Below are 13,770 nucleotides of genomic sequence, written 5' to 3' on the forward strand. Positions count from 1 at the left end.
CGTTTATCTGACAAACAAAAGCATTGGCAAGCTATAATTGAATGCGTGTATCGTGAAGCCATCGCACCCAGGATCCTCAGGCAATACTAGTACTGTACTTAGCAGGCTTCTATCGAGATAACTGAATCAACACCGTTTTATGCGCAGCCAGGAGCTACCGTATACTAATGGCATCAACAGTTACTGTGTCAATCTGTGGCGTTCTTCCCCAGATATTATGTTTGAACAGTCGCAAACTGACTACCAATATCCATTTCTACACGATATAGGTGGTGTCATCCAGTGCGGTAAGTCAGTGTAGATTTTAGGAGCGAACTGCTTCATTAGTGCAAAAGCATAGTAGGCCTACCAGCGTCGAAACAGATTGATTGTACATCTTTAGCATATTCCAAATCATATCTCAAGTGACTTTAAAGGCAATGAGTCAGAAAAATATAAGAATTGGTGTGTCATAAAAAATTAGTATTGTATATAGTAATAAGCCTTTATGGGAGTTTGATTTCCAGTTTTTCCCAAACCGGCGGTGAACTATAAGTCGGAATAACAAAGTACTAAATTTAAGGTGATAGTGTCATCACCTCTAACGTTATGCCTTGAGCAGCTGTGTGCAGTTTTGTGTTGTTTTCTTTCGTGTGTACATAAATATGTTTGAGTCTGTGTGGTGTGTAAATTTTCTCTGTTTTTTAATCAAAACTGAATAAGATGTTTAATTTATTCTGAATTATCATTGTTTTGTAATAATTATAACCTATCAAGAATGACTTCTAGGGGAAAGCGCTTGCAGGTGGTGAAAACATCAACCAAACACATTTTTAATGCTATTTATGCAATAAACCATGATGGAGGTACTGCCATCATGACTGTCGTCTTTAAGTGTCATGAAAGTATAACTTCTTATTTTTGGTCAAATTGTTATGAAACTGTCATCAATTCTTCTTGTCTTTTTTGGTGCATTGTACGGAGAGACATAAGATTGGCACCCGCAACAAATTATATTGATTCGATCTTAGTTTCTCCAAGGACTTAGGTTTAGGTTTGTGAGAGGGCTTTTACGTTTAATTTAAAGTGATGATTAAAGATTAGAGTGAGAGCTATGTTCATAGGTAGAATTTATGTTTGACTTAGTGTGCAGATATTTCACGGGAGCAGGTGTCTCAGGAGCAAATATCCTGGGACCATTATATACAGATAAGTTTGTCCTTTAAATTACGCAGAGAAAGACTTCCACTAAATTCCGGTAATGAGTCCTGATAGATAATTTCAAAAAGATCTGTGGAAATGGCGAGGTAAAAGCGTTGAGGATGGGGACATGAGCTGAAAACCAGCTGCAAAGAGATAACAAGAAATAGGCGCTCCTACGAGCTCGGAAACATGAAAAATGTCAGTCAGTAGGCCTATACATTCAAGAGTTGCATTGATGGAGAACACAACACGAAGGGGCACACTCATACAACGCATGAAGTCTCATTAATCGTCAGTAGGCCCTATTAATAGGCACATCTTGCATTGCACCCTATCCACATTATTATAGTCACTGCTTTCCACGCTTACCCCCTCAAGCAGTTTTTTTTTTTTCTCACAAAGTTGTAAGACTCAAATTCATCACGTGATTCCTGTTACATTCACTGTTACTTGCTATATGCTTAAGTATAGCGATGGATTAGATTTGACTGTCAGGAGCGATTATTATATATTTTCATGCCATTTGCGCTTTCGTTTCGTTTCGGGTTTTTTAATGTCAATATTATAATCATTTTGGGTGGTGCCGATGTTTCAGGGGAGGATGGCAACTGAATATCCTCAGCGTCACTCTCGGCAGAGATCCATTCCTCATCCGAACAATAATCTGCAAAGTGCTTGGACTTGCATTGATCCTCTTCATCTGCTGACATACACAATAAACGTCGAGCAAAGGAATATTCTTTTTTTTTTTTCACTAGACTTGTTTATCTCCTGATGGGGACGTTCGCTCACAACGGAAACGAAGAGCACTTTATAGAACCATAAAGATATTATATTCCTTAGTATTAGTGGCTTTGCTCACACTGACAAAAGATCGCGAAGTTCACGATCGCGATCTTTAAAGCTCGAAGTTTTGCCAGGGTGATCGCGAACTTCTCACGAAACTTTCCACGGATATTTGAACGCTCGCAACTAAAATCAACGCAAAGGTTGTCACGTGACCACTCCACCACTTGTTTTGCGGCATCGATAAATGGTTTTCTGGCGGTGCCTCAATGTGATGCACCTGTGTGCATTGTTACCTCACTATCATTAGAGTTTCGAAGGTGAGCTAACAACCACGAGGTCATTCAGGTCAAGCCCAGGGGAACGAACTCAAAAGTAAGCAATACCTCTCCGAGTTTGCCTGAAGGTCAACCTCAGATTCAACATTTGCTATAACAAAGTACTTGTGTGTGTGTGTGTGTGTGTGTGTGTGTGTGTGTGTGTGCGTGTGTGCGTGTGTGTGTAGTAGTAGTAGTAGTAGCAGTAATTGTAGTAGTAGTAGTAGTAGTAATAGTAGTCTGATAGATAGAGTCTAGCCAAGTAGGCCTAATGTTTTCGAACGTTTTTTTTTTCTCTCTCTCTTTTAGACATAAAGTAAAATATTATGTGCTTTTACGTGCTCTTATCATTATTTTGTATAATTCATTGATATTACCTTATTTAACATATTGTGTGGTTGTTTGGGGAAATTGTACTCAGTCTAAAGTAGATGCATTGATAAAGTTGCAGAAGAAAGCAGTTTATATTTGCACATTCAACCCCTTTATTTAAAAAGTTGAATATTTTTAATTTTCACAATCTATTTTTATATTATACAGCAATAATTGTATTTCTGCATTTTCAGAATCTTTTACCTCCTGATATTTCTCAAATGTTTGGCGTAAATAACAGCATCAATCATTATGATACTCGTAACAGTAATTTATTTCATATGTTTAAGGTTAATACAACTTTTGTTTAAAAATCTATCCGTTTTAATCTCCCTGTTGTTTGGAATTCTTTGTGATATACGCTGTCAAAAATATTTAAAGATGTTTAAAAAACTCTAAGAAAGTACTTTCTTGACAAATACTGAACCATATCTTTTCTCTGCGCATTTTCATATGATTGTTACACCTATATGTTTTTGTTTTGTTGCTTTATTCTTGTCTCGAAATTGCGAAAATATCAGCGTGCCTCCATATTCTTGCACTCATACATACCTGAAAGAACTTATTTCATACAAGGCTTCAAGACTTTCTCTGCGTTTATAGTTCTCTTTTTCATTTCCATGAACTGTTTGATATGGCAAATATGTTAATCTAATTTTGTTTGTCTGTATAATGTCATTTCAATTGTTTTCGTGTGTTTTGTACCACCGATCTTTTTATTCGAATGAATAAACGAAACGAAACGAAACGAAACAAGAAGAACTGACACAAGATTTGTAATAATTCTTCCGGTAAATTTATGTTATTAACACCGAATTTGTAAAAATAATTCAAGTAAATTTGTGTTCTTCCAACCTACCCTAAGCTCTTACAAGTAAACCCTTTTTATCAACGCTATAAAACTCAGTGCAGCACGGTTTGTTCTGGCATGGAAACCTTCAGTCCCGTTTTGCGGCCTGGTGCATCACAGTTCACTCTAACCAAGGAGGTATCACGATGCCTCTTGCAGTGACGTGAAACTCACAACTCACGACGTGGTCCACTACGATGACACCCATGGCTTTGGCAACATTCTGCTGCAAATTGAGGTTCACTTTATTATAGACAGCACTGCTGTGCAAACTTTAGAATTAGAACTGGATTAGAATTGGAATGGGGACATCATTATTCACCTTTCAGAAGAGAGGAGGAGTGACACGTTTAAATTACTTTGTTTCTGTTTCAGTACAGGATGTAAATTCGAGGGATCAATTAAAACTAAAAATAAAAGTCGTTTTTCAATATCCAGCCATACTGAGAGTAATATAGGTTTTCCCGGTCAATTTCATACTTTTGTCACTCAAATTCATTAATGTGCATTCAAATTCACGCAGCGCACGCACGCGAAAATATTCGGGCATTCAAATTCAGAATCCGAGCGATCAATTTCATTTATGGGCGTTCTATTTCGTGTTCGTGAAATCAAATTCACGATTGGGCATTCAATTTCAAAATGCGAGCACCGACTTTCCTACTCGTGCATTCAAATTCATGCGATAGTCACGTGATAGTCCCAATGAGCTTGTTTGGAGCGTTCAAATTCATTTCTAGGCGATCAAGTTCCTACTTCGGGCAATCAATTTAACGAGGAAAATGGAGTAGACTTTTAAGAAAGGGAAAAGGGCCAACACAACCAACAAAGGCTTGCATATACGGTGATTATGGTTGTTTACAGGTTCTACATTGTTCTCTGTTCATGTATTCTTTGTTTTTCATCTCAATAAATTTCAAATTGCAATGTCCAATCAGCAGTGCATCCAAACAACACAGCGACTAGTAATCATATTTCTTGGTGATACTGCATGCTGACAATGCCCCAACACCAACCACATAATCATGATAACGACAATTCATCAATTTAAAGACAAACTGACACACAATGATCTCACATAGTCCCGCAAAAGTAAATCAATAAGACAGCAATACACAACAAACAATACGTATAAAATGTTTAAGTATCAGTTTCAATATAATCGAAATTGTTGTTTTTTTTCCTCGAAAGTGTCAAACAACCCTCCGTATTATGCTCGTCTGTGGGCCTATACAGCGCCTAATTTTTGTTTGTTTGTTTCGTTTTCCATCAAACAAGATGGCTGGATAACCCATATTCAGCTGCAAAAGCTGGTCTTCCATAATGTGGGGTCAAGTTTGATGTTCTGCTCTTTGCGATGAATAAATAAAGTGGGATCTTTTACGTGCATGAGTGGTGACTCTCTTACACATGGGACCTCCAATGTCCAATCCGAGGGACATGTGCCTGTATATTCCTATTTGCTAAGCGCGAGTTCAAAATTGTCAATGAACAGGTGGACCTCTACTGCAAAATAATAATCATCATAAATCTCAATATATTCAAAGCCAAATGAGAGACACATGCATACACGACCCCAAACTAACTATATTCAGGACTTCTTTTAAATTGAATGCAATTATTTGGAACATGGTTGCCTATTCACGAATTTGAATGACCGACGAGATTCCGTCGCCAGCTTGACATGAATTTGACTGCTCATTGATGAAATGCGTGCTCCTCTCTTAAATATGAATGCTCCGATAGTGAATTTGAATGTTCCGATAGTGAATTTGAATGCTCCGATAGTGAATTTGAATGCTTCGACAGTGAATTCGAATGCTCGGATAGTGAATTCAAATGACCGGATTTTGAATTTGATTGCTGATTCAGTGCTGCGAGAGTGGAATGCGTGAAATCGAATGCTCGGAATAGGAACTTGAATGACAAAAGTATGAAATTGACCGGGAAAACCTATGCAAAAATACTGAGAGGTAGGCCCCCTATATGCAAAAATACAAGAAATCATTAATTTGAAAAAATGGAATACTACTAGAGACTTTGCTGTAGATGAGATGCCCTCGCTTCTCCTTTAGTTTTCATTTCATATCCGAAGAAAGTATATACAATATGACATTTGCATATAAACTAGGCAAACTTTGCATGCTTGACTGTGTATGCCTTAAAGGGACTGTACAGTAGGCCTACTGATTGAGGTGGGGATTCATGTTTTGAACATTCTTAAGTGAGATAATGAGAAACCTTTTGAAAGCAACTGGTTAAAAAGAAAAATAAAGGAAGCACTTTGGATCAGAAGGGTCAGTCCAGCTCTCAACAGAGACTCGTGCTATACCCTTTCACCAATCTATGGTCCAGTGATTAACAAAGACAGGCAACGGCAGCAAGACAACACTCCACTGCATAAGGCTTGAGAAAGTCCTCAGGAGCAGGACGAAAGCTTGCCCTTTACAATCCAAGGTTGGTTGAAGCTCAGTCATTTAATTTAATGAGAAACCTCTTATGAAATGTGAAAGAGCATTTAATTTCATGAAGGATTCAACGTTTATTTGATGAAAATTGGTTTTCAAATTGCTAAGATATCCAAAATGTGATGATAATAAAAGGCGACAGGCCACAACTTTATTAGAATCTCTTTGTTTCACCTTGTTTTTGTATATCTCAGCCATTTCAAAACCGATTTTCATCAAATAAACTTTTGATACCCCCTTAGAATTGCATGCTCTTTGACATCTCATAGAGTGGTTTCTACACTGCAAAAAGTCCTGTGTTAAATATGAAACACCGAGCTGGTGTTAAATTTCCGGTGCTCATTCATGGTGTTAGATTAACACCTCCGGGTGTCATTTCAAAATGAAAAATTGTTTTTTTTTTTGATAGTTTCTTAGTTACTGAATTTCTTGTTAATTCTGAACTTCAACAAGACGATGAAGATTTTTCCGGTAAAGTTCTTGATTTTTTGAAAAAATGTGTAAACAAATCTACACCACAGTAACACCAGTTGGTGTGGTCTCCTATTGAAGCTGGACGGGTATTAAACCATTGAAATTAACACCGACAATATCAAATCAACACCATGCAGTGTCATTAATGAATTAACTCCAGCGCAGTGTCAAAAATAACACCAGCTACAGTGTCAAATTAACACCACGAAGTGCCAGGTGAACACTTTTTAACACCATCACAATACATTTTCTACACCTGTGGGTGTGGTCCTCTATTGAAGATTGATTGGTGTTAGATTTAACACCCATGGTGTTAAATCTAACACCGATGTTTTTACAGTGTAATATCTCGCAAAACGTTAAAAGCTAAATCCTCACCTCCACCAGAACTGTACACACCCTTTAAATTTGCATTGCCTTTAATTTACATTTCGTTTAAGTTCATATTTACCACTAACAAACGACTACCTTTTAACCCTCCTTGCACAAAAAAAAAAATCATTCATTTCAGCATAATACACAAAATGTTATATTCTTCATGAACTTACCCTGAATGAAAAACGAAAATAGAGGTCAAAAAATGCATTTATCTTAATTGTTGTGGTCTTTGACCTTTGCGCTTTCTCACCCCAGTTAGTTCAGGCTACTAATTGATGATTTAGTGCTACTCTCCTTGCCAGATAAAATTACAATTTGACATATCTGTAAAGCTCCAGTAGTGTCTGGATATATTTTTTCATCCTATTTGCAAATTTACAATGACATCTAACCTTTTATCGTTATCATATTCATGCAAATTATACAATTTGTTATATTGCTGGAACAGGGTTTTGCCCTTTAGAGCTGTGTCCTTTACCTTTGTTCTGTCACCCTCAACATTTACTACAAATTACTGTTTATTCTTGCTACCCCATAGACAACTGGACATTTCTAGATGCAGGGAAAGCTGAAAATTTTCTTTTGAAGGATTTTCAAATAATGGGAAATAACATGGCTGCTTCGCGGAGGTCTTCACTCTCCGAGCACAGCTTTCTTGTTTTAATGCACTGCAATGCTTAATTCTCCAAAGGGAGGTGAACTTCCCTGATTCTCCAGCATGTGGACACTTCTAGTGAACTGATTACTTGGCCAAAATGTGAGAGAACAATTCTTTCTGCTGTGAATCAACAGACCAAAAAGGTTGCATAAAATAATCTTGAGTGAGGATTACTTGACGAAGGATAAGAAAGTTATGTACACATAATGCTATGTGAGTGTGTGCGTATATACGCATATATGCATGGGTCTATAGCCGATTCCTATGCCTATACTACCAGTATGAAGCAGCTGCAAAATCCATCGAAGTTAGTTGTGCATTCAGTCATGAGGCCTTGAGGTCTTAAAGGAAAGTATCACCCCAAGCCCGACTTGACTTTAAGATCAAGATCAATCAAAGCGGAGCTGTGTGAAAGGGTCCTGGAAATCAAGATAACAAAACTGAAGCTTTCGACGTTACAGAATTTTCAGGATCTTCTTGGTTAACGAGAAAGAAGTAATGAGAATGTTAGCTAACATGATGTGCGCAAAGTATAGATGATTTGATAAAGTCATTGACAAGTGTAAACTATCAATAGGTTCGTGGATCTTATATCGTATATGATATACAGTACTATATATATTATTGAGAGAGAGAGAGAGAGAGAGAGAGAGAGACAGGCAGAGAAGGAGAAAAGAGATTATGCAGGTACATAGACAGGGATGTATATACATGTATATATATTGTAGCAAAATGATATCTATTTTGTGTAGTGTGTGGTGCATTTCATTTGGAATTCGTGCGAAATCATTATTGGGGAGAAACCATTCATGCGGCGAAATGTGTTCATAGCAATTCAGTAACACAAGTCGTGGTTACTTTGTGCTGATTTATACATGTAACAAGCTATGCATTCTAAAAGAGTGTTTGAATTGTTCCTTTAAGTCAGTCTTCTGTATTGATGATTATTCGTCAATTAGTGGTTTTTGTGGAGATTCAGATAGTGATAAAAAATATGGATAATAAGTGCAGCGATAATTCCTACAGTTCAAAGTTTTGTTACAGAGGTTTGACACATACATTTAACATTGTGTGTGTGTATATACGTGTGTATACAGGTTGGCAAGATGACACATTTTAGACAATTAACGTTGATTAATTAGTAAACATGATCAGTTATGGGACTGAAAATAGTGTTGATGTTTGATTTAAATAATTCTAATCAAACTATGAAGAGTTTAAAGGGATAAATTAACTTTGTGTAAAAATAAAGAAAGAATAAAGGAAATTTTAGGGGAAATTGATAACCATGCTCATAATGATTACGCACAAGTAATATAAACAACCTCATGCTTATATAAAGTACCTGCATCTCTTTTGCAGGATTAGGCAGATGACATTATTTCTGGAACCCTGTCCCCTTTTACTTCCTTTGTAAATACACTGTATATCACTTGTAAATATTAAAGGAAATGTCATTATTTTTTTTTGTAAGTAATTACTGTAGTAGAAATAGCATAGGTTTTGTAATTGAATTTAAAGGTATATTTGAATAATTATATTTTTTGGAGCAAATTGCCCACCCGGCAGAGAGTTCCAATAAATCTAAAACAACAACAACAACAGAGCAAAGTCCCCTGTCATGTCTTTGTAACAGACATGCATGCTATTCATGCCCTCAGTGCTTAGCAGTTGAGAAGAGAGACTGATCCTCGCTCGGGATAGTATTGTCTTTCTGTATTGTGCTCGGTACGAAGGCGCTGCACTGTGGCGACCACCACTGGCTTCTTTTTATGTTCCTATTTCGTGTTCTGTCTTTCACTCTTTGTTGACTAAGTTGTGGATTTGTGTCTTAAAGGGGAAGGCTAGTAACTGATCAGTGGGAATCAGTGGAAATGCTGGGAGATGATTGTTCCAATCCTTATGGGATTCATTCAAGAGTTCATTGTATATCTATTGTTGTGTGAAAATGATTTGCTTCAGAACGGTCTCATATTCAAGTAATGTGCAGTTTAATGCTTCCAGGTTAGCGTCCCTGGTCAGTGACGGAGCATTAATCTGCACATTACTTGAATATGAGACCGTTCTGAAGCAAATCATTTGCACACAACAATAGATATACAATGAACTCTTGAATGAATCCCATAAGGATTGGAACAATCATCTCCCAGCATTTCCACTGATCAGTTACTAGCCTTCCCCTTTAACTGTTGACAAAATGGGAACTGTATCATCAAGACCTAGCTGGATGCTGTTTCTGGTGAAAATTTTGCTCATTTTCGAAGTTTTTTACAACCACGAACTGTCTCCCGAGTGAGGACGACCACGCCCATGGAACACGGATTTCGTTCACACGGGCGGAGCTCTTGTCCTACCGCCCATCGGAAGCGGCCAGCAATCCGAGCGGTTTCGAGAGCTTTCCGCGGGAGATTAACAATGGGTGGTGCAATAACTGGTCAGTAAGGCTGCGTTCAACATCAGAAGTATACTATTCGGGTATTCGGGCTCGTTTTTCGAGGGCACGCGAATAGCTTGAATCGAACGATAGGATTTCCTCACACCGGTTCACATAAGAGGGCACTATTCGAAAGTACCGAATACCTGCGAAAAGTATAGCAAAGTGGGAATCGAGCTTGTTCGATTTTCTTGCAGCGTATACCATCCCTCGTTTATGAAATAATGACAATTTTGGTCTGGATTTGCCCGTTATCAAAAATAAGCATTGTAGATTGACATTCTGATGCAGTTTAGAAATTGTTCATAAGATTTGCTGCGATGTAGCAGGAGGAAGAAATCCTCACTACATGGGATGGTGAGTTGACGGTGCGGGTGATGGTGTATTCGGTGCTCGAATAGCGAATAGCGAATACCGAATTGCGAATACCGAATACCAAATACTTCTATGTGAACGCAGCCTAAAGGATAAAGTATGTACTCCGGATTATGAGCTGCTTATAGTAGGTCTTCGTCCATTTTATTTACCAAGGGAACTCCATCAAATTTTTGTGTGTGTTGTATATGTCCCACCACAGGGCAACGTGAAAGTGGCAAGTGAGCAAATAGCGGCCAAGGTCAACGAACTTGAAAACTCATCTCCAGACTCAGCTAAAATCATATTGGGTGATTTTAACAAATGTAACCTGCATTCTACACTGCCATCATTCACTCAATATGTACAAGGAAATACGCGAAACGATGCCTTACTTGATCTGTGCTACTTACGCGTTTAAAGCCAGTATTTGCCCCCATGCAACTTGGGAAATCTGACCACTACAATATTCTTCTGCGGCCACTACCGTACAAAACTTAAAAGGAGTAAACCGGTGACTGGCGAACGAGATGTTTGGAGCCCAGATGCCATAGAGGAACTGCGCGCCAGCCTCGAATGTACTGACTGGGATGTCCTGCTCGACAGTGCAGATTCCGTGGAAGAGAAGGTTTCCGTTGTCAACAGCTACATCCTCTTCTGTGTTCGCTCCATTGTTCCTGTAAAGAAATTTAAAATCTATCCTAACAATAAACCATGGATCACTAAGGAATTAAAGGAACTCTTGAAGCAGAAACGTGTTGCTTTCTCATATGGAAATGGACCTTTACTGAAAGAGGTACAGAGTAAGATTGAGAAGCAGATACGTGTATGCAAAGCTGATTATAAGAAGAAATTGGAATATGATTTTCAAAAATGTGATGCAAAAGCAGCCTGGAAGAAGATGCAAAACATAACAGGATATAAGAAAGGACAGAGTAGTATTCAGGTAGATGAGAACTTTGTGAAGGCCGTGTCACACCATATTTCATTGCGTGCGACTTGCAAAGAACAATTTTGACTACCCGGAGGTCCCCGTAGATATCCGCACATGACAGTACCTAACATGTATCTCAAAAGTAGTCGCTCGGAGGTGCGCACGCATATTTTTTTACCCGCAACCGTGTTTAGGCCCTGTCACACCTTTCCGGGCAAGCTACTCGGGCTTGTTACGTGTAGGGATTTTCTAGCATACCGGACATTCCTGAGGGCGGAAAAGGATTTGTGCGAGTCAGCGCATGTGTCTTACTTGCTGGACGCGGTATACTTGCGAGTATAGTGTGTGACCTTTGTACCAGTCGCGGGGGGGGGGGGGGGGGGACGCTGACAACTTAGTGAAGGAATTCCTCTAATGGAATGGCTGAAATCTCACAGAATTTCATTATCTTGGCTGCATACGGGACTGCAAAGTACCTGCGTGGGAATTGCCTGGGAAGTACTGCCGCTAAGGGTCTCCTACTGGCGTTCTGCGTGGACCTCTACGGGCATTCCCGCCATTCACGCGGAAAAAGTTTTGGTCATGCTCAAAACTTGGATGCGGTTAAATTGGACTTGCGTGAGCACCTCCGGGCAACTACGCGCTAGATACTGTCGGGTGCGGACCAACTGCGGAGAGCTCCTTGGAGTAAATTTGTTTCCCCGCAAGTCAAGCCGCAGAAGTTCCCCCGTACGGTATGACAAGGCATGAATGAAAATTGCAAACATTCTTGTACGCCCGCTGAAAATCTTCTACGTGCTGGAAACTACCTCCTCGCAACAAGCCCGCATTATGGTGTGACACGGCCTTTAATGAGCTATGTGAATTTTATAGCAGATTTGATACTCATGACTTTTCAGCCGAAAATGTTTCTTTACTGGAATTGTTGCAAATCAAAATCAATGAATCAGAAGAGATATTATCATTTGATGTTCAAGATGTTCGTAATCTGTTTGCTAAGGTCAAAGTCAGCAAATCTAGTGGCCCTGATGGAATTTCAAACAGGATTCTTAAAACATGTAGTCAACAACTGGCTGAGGTTTTTCGAGACATTTTCCAGCTGTGTGTGGACACTGGTTTCATTCCGCAACTGTGGAAATCGTCAACCATCATTCCGATTCCCAAATCAAGTAAACCCTCGGAGTTGAATCATTATCGGCCTGTTGCCCTTACATCCTGTGTAATGAAATGTTTTGAGAAACTTTTGGTTAAAGCCCTCAAGGTTTATACTGGCAATGTTGACCCTGCTCAATTTGCCTACCTAACAAACAGAAGTGTCGATGATGCTGTTCTTGTCTTCTTGCAAAATGTATTTCAACACTTGGAAACCCCAAAGGCATTTGTGAGAGCTGTATTTATTGACTTTTCAAGCGCATTTAACACCATAGTCCCACACAAGCTGGCTGGATATCTGCTTCATCTCAATGTTAACCCCCAACTTGTTAGGATCATTTTCAACTTTCTTGTTAACAGGCGACAATGGGTAAAGTGCAATGGGATATCTTCCATTAAGAAACCCACTAGTATTGGAGCACCACAAGGCTGTGTACTATCTCCAATTCTTTTTTCCCTCTACACCAGTGAAAGTAGCTCGCTATTCACAAACTGCTCTGTCATCAAATATGCAGACGACACTGTAATAAGTGGTTTCTTAAGACACGAGTCACATGATTACTTCAATGAAGTTCAAAGCTTTGTTGATTGGTGTGACAGGTCTCATTTGATGCTTAATGTTCAGAAGACAAAGGAAATGATTTTTGACTTCCGCCGTTCCCCTCAACCTCATGACCCTCTGATTATCCATGGGCACCGGGAATAGAGCAGGTACATGATTACAAATACTTGGGGACAAAGATTGATGATAAACTGAACTGGAATGTTAACACACAGGTCATAGCAGGGAAAGCAAAGATGTACTTCTTAAGGAAGTTAAATGACTTTTGGGTAGACAATACCATTCTTGTACTTTTCAATCGCAGTTTGATACAAAGTATTGTGACCTTTAACCTTGTCTGCTTTTGTGGTAATTTATCCAAGGAAAATTTGAAAAAAAAAAACTGGAAAGAGTAAGGAAGGTTGCTCAACGAATCACTCACACAGACTTACCTACGGTTACTGAACTGTATGAGAAGCAAGTCTGGTCCAAGCTTCAAAGAATCATGCATGATTTCTCACATCCCCTTAATCATCTATTTAAGTATAACCGGTCAGGCATTCGTTTGGGTGATGCTAAAACAGTACGTTCTAGATTCAGACAGTCTTTTGTTCCGAATGCCATTCACATCTTCAATGGTTCTGTTAAACGGTAAAGGATATGTCTTTGCATGTACCCGGTACTTCCTGCTAATATTCTTCTCTCTATCAGTACTTCTTTTCCTGATTTCTCTTACTCTACTCTACAAATTCTGTTGTTCTCGGGTACTTGTGTGACTCTGGTTCCTTAGCTTTCAATGTTATTCTGGTATTCCTTTTCCATGCTGGTGATATTGTTAATTGCATGGTCAAATGATTTTAACCTGTTCGG

Source organism: Diadema antillarum, unplaced genomic scaffold, assembly GCF_040938485.1.
Source record: "Diadema antillarum isolate AM-2024a unplaced genomic scaffold, OU_Dant_1.0 scf00000037, whole genome shotgun sequence".
Lineage (NCBI taxonomy): Eukaryota > Metazoa > Echinodermata > Echinoidea > Diadematoida > Diadematidae > Diadema > Diadema antillarum.